Below are 17521 nucleotides of genomic sequence, written 5' to 3'. Positions count from 1 at the left end.
AGCATCTATCTTGCTTCAGCATCACGGTCTTTTACATTCAATTAACAAAATCAATTTCAACAATTTCAGGTTAGTTGACCCAGAATATACTGACATGATCTTGTGTTATACTGCCTTCACATAATGATTCAATCTTCTAAAGTTCAACACTGTGAAAAAAGTTTCATGCTCAGAAAAAAAAATTAGTTGCAGGAGAAATAACTGATTTAATCTAACGTAACCTAAGAGTAAACTATGGTGTCAGATCTTATCTCTGTTTCCATCTAATTATATCCACCTCATTATCCACAATTGACAATCACAGTACTTTCATATTCTTCAAGGGGTCTCCTTGGTACAAATGGCCACTTATAATTAACCCAATCCTTCAACATCAAATTTATTCAGTATCTTTCAATCGCAGGCCTAGTTATTAATTATATTGCAAAACACTGACCTAAATCGAAAAAAAAATCCCATAAAGCTTGTGTAAGTATCTTGACATATACCTCTCACTGATAAATAATTTGTACATTCCTCATGGAATACTATATTGTTCGACATTATTCATCACTGCAAAATTTATATGCTATGGCCATACGCAATACAAAATGCACTGCTTTAGAGGGAAAATAAAGTAGCAAATTCACTGTTTCCTTGGTCCTCACTGATAATTTTCAGATATCTGGGATAGTATTTCATGGAGGTATTTCTTGGACCTTACCTCTTTTTGGGAAGTCCAACCAGTAGATGCTCAAGTGGATAATTGCAGGCCTTCCTCCAGATCCAAATCCCTGGGAGGAGCTGGGGAGTGGTGGGGAATGTCCTGCTTGACACATGCTGATGCATTACTTGGTAATACTATTGCCAAGGGCTGCTATTGGTACTACACTCTCCAAGACCTAAGATCACCGCTGGACACTAGGCACATGAAAATGAAGATGGATTGAGGGCCATGGGCTGAGGTCGGGGCAAGAGAGTTGACAGCAAGTGGACAGGGGTGGTTCTCAGTAGGCTCTATGAATACCCATGGCTGAGTGTTCGTCCACAGAATCAACAATGAAAAGGTTTACTCTTCTGGCTTGCCAGTGCGTGTATACCAGTTGCAGCTACATGGGGACTTCAAGTCAGTGTTAATTGCTCACTTAAGGATCTCATTTGGCAGCAAGGTAGAAGGGTCATTCATGTGGCTGTCCTTCAATATCTCATTCAGGGAGACAATTGGAAAGTATTGTGTCTCCTCCCAGCATCCTTCCATTTGATTAAACGTGCCCTTCACCATCAAACTCACCACAGGCAAGAGAATTAAATTCCAACCTTAGAGTATGTGACCTCTTATAAATATTCATGCAGGTTAAGTGTTCATTAAGCAATGCAGTATTCTGGATCAGAGTCTATTCTCTTTCATTTTGCTCCTGATAATCTATTAATATTTTAATATCACTGAGAAGAGGTTTTACAGTAAAGTTGCAGGGAACTGCATAAATAAAATATAATTAGAAATGGTAATGAAGCACAAATCAATCTAATACATGCATTCAGCTAATGCCAGAACTTCCCTACTGAAGCTCTATATTCATAAAAAGATCTTTGAAAAGATTTGAAGGTTATAGCTAAAGGAATGTATTTATAGTTACATTTAGTACAACCACACTCAATATTCCATTTTCTTTTATCCCTTGTAAAATTTTTCCAACCAATTGAAACTAACCCAGGTCTACATCATCCATCTTGACTTTGTGACTGAACAATTTCTGAACTGCTCCATTGAGTGAAATTTACTGCAAGGTTATTCTGTGGCTGTCTCTATAACATTAATGGTGATAAAATACGAATTGCTTTTGAATTTGCAGCTGTACATCATTACACGGTCAGTGTAAAATTGCTCATTTTCTGAGAATTTCCTAGTTTTTTTACACAATAAAATATAATGTAACAGTATAACTACACATGCAGAATCCAGGAAATAGGAACAAAAGGCTGGAGGATGTTCTATTTCCGAATTACTGCAGCACTATCACCAATACAAAGTGATTTTGTTTCATTGATGTTACTGTACTGTACTTCATCACCTAAAAATGAGAACAGAAAGGATTGCTCAACCCTGACAAAAGTCTGAAATTTATAATCAGATGCTAGATATCTTCCCAGTTCTAAATCAAAAACTTACACATACTCTTGCATATCTTACGCACTCAGTTGCGTTCCATTTTTGACCTTGATTAGAAAGGAAGAAGTGAGGGTGCCTTTTGCTTAACATAAGATGCACTGAAACCATATAACTATCCAACCTAGAGTGGGTGCGAAGATAAGGACATACAACAAAAAATTAGAGCTCAAGCAAGTTTCTTCTGAAAGATAAATGTATGTGAGCAAATAAATACTTCCAACAGAAGGGTGAAAGTGTCAAGTGTCTATACACAAGCACAAGTCAGGGGTGAGATGAAATATTCTCCAGCTGTCTGAATGGGTACAGCTCCATCAACACTCGAGAAACTCAACTACCATGAATGACAAAGCAGTCAGCTTGATTGACATCCATTCACCACCTTCCTCATTCACTCTTTCCACCACTGACATACAGTGACAGCAATGTGTACCATCTATAAGATACACCGCAGCAATTCATCAAAGCATGTCTGAATAGCACTTATGAAAACCACACCCCCAGTAACTAGAAACCCCAGCGAGGACAACTCAAGCATGGAAATACCTGTATGATGCCCTCCGAGCTACAGTGGTTCAAGCAGGTACCTCTGTACCTCCTGCAGGGAAATCAGGGATGAGGCAATAAACGTTGGCCCACTTCCCTTAAAATGAATAAAAAAATCATTCTTTCTGGGACACTGAAATGTATCGTGGTCTTTCTGCTCAACTTCCTTCCTGAAACAATAGCTGCACTACAAACCAAAGACTTTTTTGCCAGCTTGCACATCTGCCAATCATCATCTTTGAGTGTGCTGCAGTGGAAACTATTATCATGATGAATGTCCTATTTAGTTGCCATGATGTTTAACTCTTGCAGCAGAACATTTTTTTCCCCAAAAGACAATTTACCAATGAGACATTTCTCTTAGTCATCAAACTCATTCAAAGTCTTATCCCATTTAGAAAAGTCATTGTATGAATAATATATTCTTATAATATATTTGAAACAGACATTCCAATTTGGTTCCATGGATTAATATTGATTTTTTTTTTCTTTTAGATGCCATCTTTCATTGTGTAACCTGCACAATTGTGCTTGACATTCTTTTTTTTAAATTAGTCCAAACTTTGTTGGATGAACAGTATCGTCAATGTTCAATTTATTCTTTTCCAAATCAAATGCTTTTTATTTGTTGCCCAGGAACCATCTTTGGTGACTTACAGAAATATAAAACTAAAATTTGGTCAAAATACTTGTTTCATATTCTTCAAATTTAATTATATTTTTAAGGTTTACTTTCAAAATTGAAGCTGATTACCAGCTTCAGTGATATGTTAAACTTTATTTTTCAGGTACTTTTTTTTAAAATCAAATATCTAGCAGTGGTTTAAGGTAATATGTGAAAGCCATTATAACTCTGGATATGCTTAGTAAGTATTTCATGCACATTTAATTAAGACTACTAACTAACACTTCTCAAGATTCAAACATAAGATACCCTGAACTCTGCAACCCTACTCCACATGCCAATTTGCACATTTTAAACCTTGGGACTTTAAAAATATATAGTGTAGAGTTCATAAGTCACTTCAAGGTATTTTACTGAGTCTGCTATGTGTATCGACCTCTGTACCTTTTCACAAAATCCTCTTGCTCAATAGTTAAATATTAGGAAGCTCTTCTTCCCCCAGTTTTCTTCCATAGTCCATGGTTTTCTGCCATCTGAAGACAGCAGCTGCCTGATGAGGATTGCTTCCTGCTTCTGAACATTTATTAATATGCACTGTTTCTGAATGCTTGTAGTTTACCCAGCGTCAATCACTCGGATCTTTCTATTCAATGAATGTAGGACAGATATGCAAATTATCAGTGGTGGGTAGTCACTTTGTCCATCACTTTAGCTAGAGGCTTTCTTTAAGTTTACATCAAGCTGAGAGCCATAGTCTAGCCTTACTTAACACTTGTACATGTAAGAAGATACAAGACAGCGACTAATCAACTTTGCCTGAGCCAGGTGCTCTCAACATTTCAAAATGTGTCTTTCTAGAGACAACCTTTTACCAGATCTTGTACTTTATCAAAGTAGTTTTAAGGCTTCTAAAAATAATTACCTGTCAAAGTAAAATATCTCAGACAAAGCACATTCCAGGTCAGAAAATTAAAAATAACAATTTTCAATGGGGTGTTGTTCCCATCAATTTCTCCTAAAGTTTGTTTTAGGTCTAAATACAACCTTAAGTAAATGGCAAACAATGTTGCATCGAACAAAGGAATTTTGAAAATTTTAAGTATTGACAAAACACAGGATTAGAAAGAGCATTTAAATGGAGAATTTTATTTTTAGATTGTAAGCAATTATTAACTGTAGTAAGGTCAGTGGAATTTTTTTTACACAGTATATATGAATATATTTAGTTTCATTGATTATGCTAAATGATGAAATCAAAACACAAAACTGCAAAAAACCATTTATTTCACTGGTTGATGCTGTGGTGGTTAACATACATATGAGTATTTCATTCAATGCCATATTCCGCAGAAACAATTCATCAGTGTAATCTTTTCAACATTAAATATCATGAGACCAGAATTGCTTTTAGATACATTGCAACAAGTATTTACAACTCTGCAATGACAATGCTCAAAAGACCTTATCATCATCTCACAGGCCTTGTGGGGAACAGTATTAAGTAAATTATAATGCTTAAACAGGCATTAGTATTATGCGATTAAATCAATGCTGTGCCTTCAAAAAGCATTAAGACTTATGTTACTGCGACTTGTATCCAAAAATAGAAATGTTTCTTAAACAGTATAAGGCTACAGTGAAATTTGATATCAAAAAACAGGTTATTTGCCAACACTCACTTTTAACAAGCACTGTTACTACTGCTGCTGACACCGTAACCCTCAATGTCTTCTAAGCTAATTGTTTAAACTGGTGAAACAAATGATATGATGCACGTTTAATTTGATGTTGATTATTTTTATGACGCTAGATGTCCATTACAATGTTCAAGATAGGTGCATAGGACACTGTGATCATAGTCACGGTGCTGTACAATTTAACTTCTTGTGATAGAATTTTAGTTAAGTAAGCTTTGCTTTAAATGACTGTTTCAAGTATAACCTATTCTTTAGATCTTTCACGTTTTGGAATGGAGATGAAGACATGCATTGCATGCAAATAACATTAATTTCCATTCCATTATCCACTTGCCTCATTATGAACATGGCCTAGCAAAACAAAACATGTTGTCCGAAAATTCAAAAAGTAATGGAAACAGATTGAGTTTACAATACAATTATTATCAAAACAACTTCAGAAATCAGTTGTAAGTGGGCCTTTATAAATTGCTGTAACATTGCTGCTCCAATTTTAACCCTCTAAATCCTGTGAGTGCTACTGCTTGTAGCTACATTTTTACATATTTGCAAAATCTTTACACATCCACTGCAGCTCATCTCTCTGATGTCTATTGTCTGACTACACCCAGGTAAACCCCTTTTTTCTGCTTCCCACTACTCTGACTTCTAGAGAGTTGTTTGTAGCCTTTCAGCTCTTGTAAACATGCAAAATACTTTTAAAAATGTATTTTTCGAAATATTAATATCTAATTTAATCTCTTGAATTGGAACACTGAGCACGATTACTCCAAAGTATTAGCTTGACTCAACTGCACTGTTACAATAGCTTTGGCCACAAAAATCCTCACAACTTAAACCAGGCAAAGTTTGATGCATATGTAGGAATAGATTTAATTAGTATGCCTACAAACACAACTACAAGTGTTCATACCCGTCCATTAAGGAATATTTCCCAAGCCTCACTCAAGTCTCCAATATGTTCCTCCTCAAATCCCTGTACAAAGAGGCTAATAAAGACATTTTTAAATAATGGCTTCTTCAATGACTGCACGTCATTATCTTGGTGGATTCTCTACTGCCTCAAACCAATGACAGAGGCCAGTTGTTTTCCAATCAGGAGACCAGAACATCTACATTTATTTTGTATATGATATGTTCCATAATGGAAGATTTCAACTGAATGAAGGAACAAGGAAGGGTCTATGTAAGGAATGACCAAATTCTCTGATGGCTTTTGCCACGTAAGAATGGTCATAGGATCTGCTCAACACAAGCTCTGCTGAAATGTCGCAGAAAATCATGGAAAGTTGGTTTTCTGCTGGTTGTGTGAAAAAGAAAGAGTAGCTGATTCACAGAAGCCCCATCACTAAGAAATCCACTCATGATGTTTTAACCAGGATATGTACGAGTTTTCCTTCATCATTGCTGGGTGGAAATCCTGATACTTCCTACCCAACAGCATTGTGGTTGCACTTTCATCCACACAGATTGCAGCAGTCCAAAATGAAGGCTTACCATTAGCTTTTGTTTTCAATGCATGGTGTTGCTCTTCTGCCAAATTTATTGTTATTGCTATATGTGTCCAGAACCCTAATTTTGAAGACACTTAAAACACATTGAGGGAATTTAAATTATGAACATCTGATTATTCATTTCTGGTTACTTCACATTAACGGAAATCTCGATGTCTCTATCCTCATCTGAATCAAGCGCCAACACTCATCAGCTCGTCAGAACTGATCTACACTGGTCTGATCCTTGAATAATTAGTATCATTAGAATATTTCAGTTAAGGTCAGCTGTCTTAAAGTGCTTTGCTTGAGGTGATTTAGCCAGAGAGCAAGTGGGGAGAAAATTCTGAAATGCAAAACGGTACTTAGATAATGAACTAGTTACTAAGAGACCCACATACTCCAGATGATAATAGGTAGGCTGGCTGGTAGTATGCTAGTGAACCAGGCACTTACAAATAAGAAAATGGAACACTAACAGGCACTTTAAGACCGTGTTGGAAAAGAGATTAGCACACTGCAGACTGTTGAGCATGAAGTCAGCTTGGTAGGATGTTGTTATGATTACATGCCACCCAATGCAGTTAAAATGTATAAAGGTAGAACATTTCCTTCCAGAAATTGAAGAATTCTGTCAATAATCTTCTGGCCACAACGAGATATAAATCTGATCAGATTAGACCTTTTAGAGGAAGCATGTTACAGTAATTGGTTGTCTGTTCATGTAATATTGTGAAACATATGAAAGGAAGAATAATGTTCTTAGTAAGAGCATATATTGAAGTTAGTTGCTTTAAATCGCTTAAGTATAAATTACATAGGCTTTTGTAGCATTGTCATTTGCTTTATTGTGACAGCAATCTCAGGAAACCCAGTGAAAATGTAAATGCAATTCAAACTAGTTTGTCGAGATGCAAAGTATTAACATCAAAGGACAAATTTAGCTTATTAGGAATATTCTTCATTTCCAGAACTGGTTGAATTCATGTTTAATTAATCACAAAATTAATGTTGTCTTAAAAACATCAGAATATGGGACATCGCAATGTAAGAGACAACAACATGTAGAGCTGGATGAACACAGCAGGCCGAGCAGCATCAGAGGAGCAGGAAGGCTGATGTTTTGGATCTGGACCCTTCTTCAGAAATGCATTTATGTGGTACTGAACAATTCATTTATTACAGATTTGGATATGCATGTGCATTACCATCACAGGCACTTGGAGTATCTGGACTAATACTATGATATTTGGTTACATAGTGTAGCATGTTTTCATCAGTGCATCATGCTTCAAGTTAGCCCATCAAAATAGAGTCTGAGAGCTTTACAAACTTATATGAACACCATGGTATCTTGAACATGTCTTTTAAAAGTATACAGTGTGAGACATAGCACATCTCCCTATTTAAAAAGCTAAAAATTATCCCAAATAGGTATAAGAGCATAAGAACTCAAGAACTAGGAGCAGGAGTAGGCCATCAGGCCCCTCGAGCCTGCCCCACAATTTAATAAGATCTCGGCTGATTTTTTTGAGACTCAGCTGTATTTACCCGCCCACTCACGATAACCCTTAATTCCTTTACTGTTAAAAAATCTATCTACCCTTGCCTTAAAAAGATGCAGAAAAGTAGAGTCAACTGCTTCACTGGGCAGGGAATTCCACAGATTCACAGCTCTTTGGGTGAAGAAGTTCCTCCTGACCTCAGTCATAAATCTGTTTCCCTTTATTTTAAGATGTTGCCCTCTAGTCCTAGTTTCACCTGCTAGTGGAAACAACCTCCCTGCCTCCACTTTATCTATTCCCTTCATAATCTTATATGTTTCTATAAGATCTCCCCTCATTCTTCTGAATTCCAATGAGCATAATCCCAGTCTATTCAGTCTCTCCTCATAATCCAACCCTCTCAACTCTGGAATCAAGCGAGTGAATCTTCTCTGCACTCCCTCCAGTGCTAGTATATCTCTTCTTAAGAAAGGAGACCAAAACTGCACACAGTACTCCAGGTGTGGCCTCACCGGAACCCTATACAGCTGCAGCAAAGCCTCCCTGTTTTTAAACTCCATCCCTCGAGCAATGGCAGACAAAATTCCATTTGCCCTTTTAATTACCTGCTGCACCCACAATCCCACCTTCAGCGATTCATGCACAAGGACTCCCAAGTCCCTCTAGACTGCAGCCTGCTGTAATTTTTTTGCCGTTTAAAACATAGTCCATTTTGCTCTTATTCCAACCAAAATGGATGACCTCACACTTATTAACATTGTACTCCATCTGCCAGACCTTTGCCCACTCACTTAGACTATCGATATCCCTCTGCAGACTTTCAGTGTCTTCTGCACACTTTGCTCTACCACTCACCTTAGTTCATCTGCAATTTTGACACACCACACTTAGTTCCCAACACCAAATCATGTATGTAAATTGTATACAATTGTAGTCCCAACACTGATCCCTAAGGCACACCACTAGCCATTGAAGGCCAACCAGAAAAATACTCATTTACCCCTACTCCTAGCTTTCTACTGGTCAACCGATCCTCTATCCATGCCAATACATTGCCTGTAATATCATGCAATTTTATCTTATGTAGGAGCCTTTGGTGTGGCGCCTTGTCAAATGCCTTCTGGAAATCCAGATACACCACATCCACAGGTTCCCCATTGTCCACCATGCAAGTAATGTCCTCAAAGAATTCCACCAAATTAGTTCAACATGACCTACCCTTCATGAACCCATGCTGGGTGTTCCTAATGGGACAATTCATATCCAGATATCTTGCTATTTCTTCCTTAATGATAGATTAAAACATTTTCCCCACTACTTAAGTTAAGCTAACAGGTCATGGTTGTACATAAGCAGGTGTTGACAATTTGTCAACAGACAGATAAAAATGGGGTTTATGAGATTAAGTATTCAAGCTTTAACTGAATGCTTTAGAGGCTTGACAATTAAACTTGATCTGAAAATTGCACACCTGTCCAGAGGGATATGTGCGGCACTTGGTTGTCTTGCTGCTGTTTGCTGTCTGAGCATTACTGCACAGTCAGAGTTTTCTTCCTCACTTTCTTCATGCATGATTGACATGCTGTACATGTTCCAGGGCACTGGGTAAATTAAAAAATAGTGCTCATCACACGTGCAATCATTGCACTCTAAATTTGCTAAGCATCAAACACTGTTGTAAACTTTCCCATGCACTATGCATAAATCTGTTGACATCTTTTATTCAAAGAGGAGATGGAACATCTGTAGATGTAGGGACATCCCCCACTACTGGGGTTGGTACAAGTGAATATGCTGACTTATCCCTGGCCAGTAGATGGGTTCACATGCTAGACTTCTTGTGCATTAATTACTGAGGTGTCACTGGTATAACACTGTGACAATATCTTGGCATAAAGCCATCAATACTAGAACTTGTTTGCCCTTGAAAATGACTTCTTATGATATACTAAATTTTTCTTAATAAAACACAAAAAAATGAATGCTGTCAAGAATTTCTTCAGGAATAGTGCCTAGTCATCTCTGAGTAATGGTCATTTGCAACTTTCTAGTTGCTCAACTTCAGCAGTTGCCAACTTCAATAGTTCCATACAAGCTCTGGCCAAAGTGTAAACAAAGTTTGTAAGATCCTAAAGAGCCTCAGCAAGGGGTTTTGGTAAAATGCTTCCTCTTCTGAGTGAGTCCAGAACTAGCGGGCACCATTTTGAAATGAGGACAGAGATGAAGAGAAATCTTTCAGGGCAGAAAAGAAGAAAAATATTTTCTCTCAGAGGGTGTAGAACTTACAAACTCTCTGCCTCAAAAGACAGTGGAGGTGGGTTAATTAAATAAATTCAAGGCAGCGGTAGATAGATTTTTTGTTCGGTGAGATATCAAACATTATTGGGAAAATGTAGAATTCAGACCCAAAAATAACCGCCCTTTGGGTGAAGAAGTTCCTCCTCAACTCAGTCCTAAATCTGCTCGCCTGAATTTTGAGGCCATGCCCCCTAGATCTAATTTCACCTGCCCATGGAGGCAATCTCCCTGCTTCTATCTGGTCTAGTACCTTCATAATTTTATATGTTTCTATAAGATTTCCTTTAATTTTCTGAAATACCGATGATTACAACCCCAGTCTACTCAATCTCTCCACATAAGCCAGCCTTCTCAATTCTGGAATCAACTTACTAAACCTCCTCTGCACCCCCTCCAGTGCTAGTACATCCTTTCTCATGTAAGGAGACTGAAACTGAGCAAAGTGTACCAGGTGTGGCCTCACCAGCACCCTATACAGCTGCTGCACAACATCCCTATTTTTAAACTCCATCTCTCTCGCAATGAAGGATGATATTCCACCTGCCTTCTTAATTACCTGTTGCACCTGAAAACCAACTTTTTGTGATTCATGCACAAGGACACCTAGGTCCCTCTGCACAGCAGCGTGCTGCAATTTTTCACCATTTAAATAATAACACCTTTTCTTGTTATTCCTACCAACATTATATTCCATCTGCTGGATCCTTGCCCACTCACTTAACCTATCTATTTCCCTCTGCAGGCTTTCAGTGTCCTCAGCACACTTTGCTCTTCCAATCATTTTAGTGTGAACTGTGAACTTCGACACAATACACTTGGTTCCCAACTCTGAATCTTCTTTGTAAATTGGAAACAATTGCAGTCCCAAAATTGATCCCTGAGGCACTTCACCAGCCACTGATTGCCAACCAGAAAAATGTCCATTTATTCCCACTCTTTGCAGATCAACTTTGAGAATGTCTTCAACTTCAGTTGATTTGATTGTGTCATAACTGTTCTGTTTGACCATTGTATGCACTTAAATTTTATGAATATGAATTGTGGCTACACCAAGATCTGTGTATACTGGTAGACCTGCCACTGTTGAGCCTTTGGTAACTATGAGATACAATATTTTGGGAAGTCAAGATGATTTTGTGCATTGGCACTGCAGACTTATTCTGCTAAATTGCAAATTGGGGATCTATTATCTGCTGTGAAACAATCTCCCATATGGACTGTTACTTGCTGAGATACATGTCTTCAGGATATGTAATGACAAAATATTGACACTATCTCATATACTGATTCTCGTTCTTAGCGTATGCCAACATACATTTTCAGGATATATGGCAGTAATGGTTAGAAAAGTTTCTGATCACCTTATACTGTCAATATGGTCTGTGCAGTTAGCTTTTGGTTAGGTGCAACAAATTGCATCTCTCACAGATGTTGTTGGTTGGTGTATTGTACTGACGATAGCAATAGTGTTGGCTGCATGTAAAACGTGTAATTTTGTTGGTTTTCTACTATGGTTTCAAGCTTGGTGAGGTGTGGCTCTTTGTCTTGCCTGGAATACCCTTCCTGAAGTCTTTAATCAGCTTAAAGTTGATTCCAAATGTGATGATCGTCTATGGAGTAATCATACTCGTGCCCTTTGCTGTAGTACCTTGCAATCATATTAGCATTAGACTCATGAAATTTCTGTTTGTTGTGCATGGAATTGGAGTCTGTTATTCCTGGAAAGTCCAACCTGCTCCAGAGATGTGTAATAACACCTCTGAGCAAGTTGACCAGAAAATGTCTATACAATTAACATTCAATTACTGTGTGAAAAGACCAGATGCATTAATTCTGGCAATCAGGGTTTTCAGAGACCTGCTCTCAGGTGCATTTATTGTTTAATTGATAAAATAAGGATTGCATTTGTTGTTTAAGTAGCTGTCATTCAGAGAGGGTATCGTTGGCTATTCAGCCCATTATTACAAGCTTGCCTTCCATTTCTTGTTGTAGCTCTTTGGATTTCTCTTAGAAATAGGGTACATGGTATGCTGTTTTCTTTTTTCATTTTACTTCTTTTAATTCTTGTACTTTACCTTCCCCTTCTGCTTCTCTATTTTTCACTGCTGCTGCTCTTATTACTGTTTCTTTAAGAGGTAAAGACCTGTTGCAGTTGGTTTCTGCCACTACTTGGCAGTTGCACTAGGTAAGGAATTATGATATCATGGAGATTTCCTTTGCCTTGGCACCAAATTGAAGAGACAAAATGTCTGAACTAATTAATTGGCCTTTAAATACAGGTAACCTTTCTAAATTTAGAAAACAGTGTCCTAGTGTTTTATAAGCTGTAATGTCATTCAGCAAAGCTCTGTACTTAATCCCTAAGAAGCTTTTGATTACTGATTTCAACTTTTAGATCTGAAAGTAGGCCGATAGTTCATTTTCCAAAAAAAATGTATAAATAGTATATTTTAAGCAAAAAATTTAATAATTCTAAGCAGGCTGTTTGATTTGCAGGTGTCTAATCTCATAAATTGATATGGTTTGTTTTCCAAATGCTTGAAGTCCAGCGCTGTCACCTTGCTGATGCTCACTGAGGTTTCTGATTGTTTGCCACCAAGAACCTGGCTTCATTTATAAATTGCCATCGCTGCTTACCATGATCTGCCATCATAGTTTAGGGTTCTCCTCTAGCAGCATTTCCTGATACCATGATGCTTTTGTTAGTTCCTGTAACATAAGAAATAGACATGGATAATGTAATGAAATATTCAATAGTCATTTATTGCAATTATTGTCACGTATGTATCACAGAAATTTTGGTGCCTGGGTTAATATTAACTTGTTTAATTACCAACAATACTACTTGCATCAGCATGTCATGCTTCAATTAAGATGGAGTATGAGCCATTTAAAATTTTAGATCCTATGCTATGCTATAGTGATAATAGAATAAGCAGGTGTTTTAAAGGTGTAAAATGCACAAACTGTGAGACATGACACAATAGCTCTGATGCATGGTCTGGCTCAACTAACACAATGTGGCAAGCTGCATCAAAATGAATCTTTGCAAAAGCCAAGGCCCTTTTCAAGGTATTAACTGCTATATTCCGGTAAATAAACCCAGTTTAGAGGTCACAAAGCCATTTTTAAAGCAAATGAGAGGAGGTATTTATGCAAGATAAATGGATGAAGGGTTAGGGTGGCAGATGGGTGAGATGGTACAGTGGCAGGTAACTGAGTAATAGGTTAGGCAAGTAGATGAGGTTATAAATGACAGGTGGTTATTGTAGCAGGCAAAGAGAATGAGCACCTGACAGCGGAATGGGTGAAAATGTGGGGTGGGTCAGGTCCTAGAAATGTTGGGTTGGGGTGCTTCACTTGTACCTCTGGGGCAAGGAGTGGGTTTTGGATGTCATGGGGTGGAGGGCCAGGGTGGATACCGTCTGATGTCCAGTGAAGGATGGTTAGGAATTGGGGTGGGGTGAGATTGCGTGTTGGGGGAGGGTGTGGGGTTGGGACTCTAACATGCAGAGGTCCAGTGCCGGGACTGGGATATCAGACCAGTTGTTGATGATGGATCACTTTTGGGGATAGGGCCATCAATGCAAATGCTGTGGAAAGGGAGGTCAGTTTTTTATAGCTGTTCAGGAGACACAGCAGCTTTTAATCTTTTTAATCTCTTTGACTCCTTGGGTAAGTAAGTTGGAATCCTCCAAAGTTGGAGACTTTCTTGGAAGGTTCTAGATGCTGGATAATTACTCATTGGAAATCTAAACAGCTTGGACAATTACCACTGGCAGTGAGTTGGGACTTCAAAGGGGTACCACACACATCTGTCAGTGTATGAATGGACTCTGTCTATCTGAAAACCAGAGGATCCAGCAAATTTATATCCATTTTCTTGCGTTATAAAATAACTGAATTGAAAACCTCTGAATTTTAAAACTGATGAGGCATCACTTGTTGAAAGTTTAACCATGCTTCAATATATTTGCATGATATTCTGATGAGGTCATGGAAAGAGTTCATTTGTGATCTTCTATATGGCTAGGACAAATCCAGTCATATTGTTAGCGTGGACACAGAGCAACAAATGTAATATCATTAACCTAGAAATGCACCAGGTGATGTAACAAAGCATTGGATTTAGCAGTGGATTTCATGCTGCCAATGTTGGGAACAAATGTGGATCCTGCACCCACACTTGCAGAACTGAAACAGGTGGAGTATTCTTCCCAGAATAGATCTCTAATAGGCAGCCTGCTAACTTCCATCCAGTTAGTTAAAGTCAGTGACAGACTCTATACTACTGGCTCAACCAGAGATCTGACAGCACTGGAGCCTAAGCTCTTCCACTGGGACAGGTGAATGCTGCTCAGGCAAGAATGACTTCGTCCTTGCTGGCTTTGGCTTTGCACATTAGTGAATCATAAACTAATATCCCGCAAGCAGAGCGAAGGGGAATCCCCATCATTGGATCAGTTATGGCCCTCACTGAGCGATGTTTGAATGCAGCCTCCTCTTTGAGGTCCGAAGCCTCTGACTATGGTGGCCTCCTGGCCAACTACAGGAAGGTTGCCTCTATTGTGCTAGATGTCTCTGCATGCAACAGGTTGATGTGGGATTGGCTTATTCACCTGTGAAATGTCAATGCAGCTACAAAACACCCCAAACTGAGGCCTTGACATTCAAGATAACAAAGTGTGGAGCTGGATGAACACAGCAGGCCAAGCAGCATCTTAGGAGCACAAAAGCTGATGTTTCGGGCCTAGACCCTTCAAGGGACTAGGCCCAAAACATCAGCTTTTGTGCTCTTAAGATGCTACTTGGCCTGCTGTGTTCATCCAGCCCACACTTTGCTCTGTCGGATTCTCCAGCATCTGCGGTTCCCATTATCTCTGATACAGTTTTAGCCTTGACATTCAGATTGGCTGTCTATCTCCATCTGTAGCTATTGCAGGAAACCAGATGCCTACTGGGCCCGTGAATCCCATTTCCCACTTGACCACATAAGTATGACATGGAAACATTTATCCCAAAGAAACCATTGTGATCAAAAGCATAAAAGAGGAAATAAAATAGAACCCAGTCAATTCAAGAGACTGGCCTCCTGCAGCAGCATGTTTTCTCTGCACAGTGGAATTCAACAGAGAGCTAGATATGCATGTCGCAAAAGGGAATAAGCAAAAAACAGAACACAGTTAAAATCTTCATTTCAAAGCAGGTCTAAAAGTTCTACACTCTGTTCCACCTCATTGTGCTGTCTTCCTAACCGTGAGTAATAGTTTATTATTAATCACTGGTTTTCATTGATTTTATTTGCAGTAATGTCAAAACTCCCCTGAAGCACAAACATAAGTTAAAGGAGTAACTGAAATTCACACTAATCATACTCATTGAGGATACAGTAGATATTTCCATAAAGTAATCGAAATACTCAATTATACTGTATCCTATGTGATTGCATCATAGGATTGCATATTGCCTTGCAAGCTGAAAGCTGAGGATAAGACAGTTGATGTCTTGCTGGCATGAAATCCCATTTTCAGCTTATTCACTGTGGGAATTATGTGTGGCTTTCACAGTTCCCAAGACAGGTGTTAGTCAGGTTTCTTGATTTGAATTTGTCCCAGTCGAAACACACAAACGCAGCAGCTCTCAGGGATGTTTTGTTTAACAGCATTAAATACAAAACACAACTGAATACGATCAAACCATTTCCACTCCCCCTCCCATTCTTTAGATGACATGTCCATCATGGGCCTCCTGCAGTGCCACAATGATGCCACCCGAAGGTTGCAGGAACAGCAACTCATATTCCGCTTGGGAACCCTGCAGCCCAATGGTATCAATGTGGACTTCACCAGCTTCAAAATCACCCCTTCCCACACTGCATCCCAAAACCAGCCCAGTTCGTCCCCTCCCCCCACTGCACCACGCAACCAGCCCAGCTCTTCCCCTCCACCCACTGCATCCCAAAACCAGTCCAGCCTGTCTCTGCCTCCCTAACCTGTTCTTCCTCTCACCCATCCCTTCCTCCCACCCCAAGCCGCACCTCCATCTCCTACCTACTAACCTCATCCCACCTCCTTGACCTGTCTGTCTTCCCTGGACTGACCTATCCCCTCCCCACCTATACTCTCCTCTCCACCTATCTTCTTTTCTCTCCATCTTCGGTCCGCCTCCCCCTCTCTCCCTACTTATTCCAGAACCCTCTCCCCATCCCCCTCTCGGATGAAGGGTCTAGGCCCAAAATGTCAGCTTTTGTGCTCCTGAGATGCTGCTTGGCCTGCTGTGTTCATCCAGCCTCACATTTTATTATAGATAATGGGAACTGCAGATGCTGGAGAATCCAAGATAATAAAATGTGAGGCTGGATGAACACAGCAGGCCAAGCAGCATCTCAGAAGCACAAAAGCTGACGTTTCGGGCCTAGACCCTTCATCAGAGAGGGGGATGGGGGGAGGGAACTGGAATAAATAGGGAGAGAGGGGGAGGCGGACCGAAGATGGAGAGTAAAGAAGATAGGTGGGGAGGTAGGGAGGGGATAGGTCAGTCCAGGGAAGACGGACAGGTCAAGGAGGTGGGATGAGGTTAGTAGGTAGCTGGGGGTGCGGCTTGGGGTGGGAGGAAGGGATGGGTGAGAGGAAGAACCGGTTAGGGAGGCAGAGACAGGTTGGACTGGTTTTGGGATGCAGTGGGTGGGGGGGAGGAGCTGGGCTGGTTGTGTGGTGCAGTGGGGGGAGGGGATGAACTGGGCTGGTTTAGGGATGCAGTAGGGGAAGGGGAGATTTTGAAACTGGTGAAGTCCACATTGATACCATATGGCTGCAGGGTTCCCAGGCGGAATATGAGTTGCTGTTCCTGCAACCTTCGGGTGGCATCATTGTGGCAGTGCAGGAGGCCCATGATGGACATGTCATCAAGAGAATGGGAGGGGGAGTGGAAATGGTTTGCGACTGGGAGGTGCAGTTGTTTGTTGCGAACTGAGCGGAGGTGTTCTGCAAAGCGGTCCCCAAGCCTCCGCTTGGTTTCCCCAATGTAGAGGTAGCCGCACCGGGTACAGTGGATGCAGTATACCACATTGGCAGATGTGCAGGTGAACCTCTGCTTAATGTGGAATGTCATCTTGGGGCCTGGGATGGGGGTGAGGGAGGAGGTGTGGGGACAAGTGTAGCATTTCCTGCGGTTGCAGGGGAAGGTGCCGGGTGTGGTGGGGTTGGAGGGCA

This window comes from Stegostoma tigrinum, chromosome 18 (assembly GCF_030684315.1).
Source record: "Stegostoma tigrinum isolate sSteTig4 chromosome 18, sSteTig4.hap1, whole genome shotgun sequence".
Lineage (NCBI taxonomy): Eukaryota > Metazoa > Chordata > Chondrichthyes > Orectolobiformes > Stegostomatidae > Stegostoma > Stegostoma tigrinum.
Note: the sequence above shows the minus strand (reverse complement) of the source record.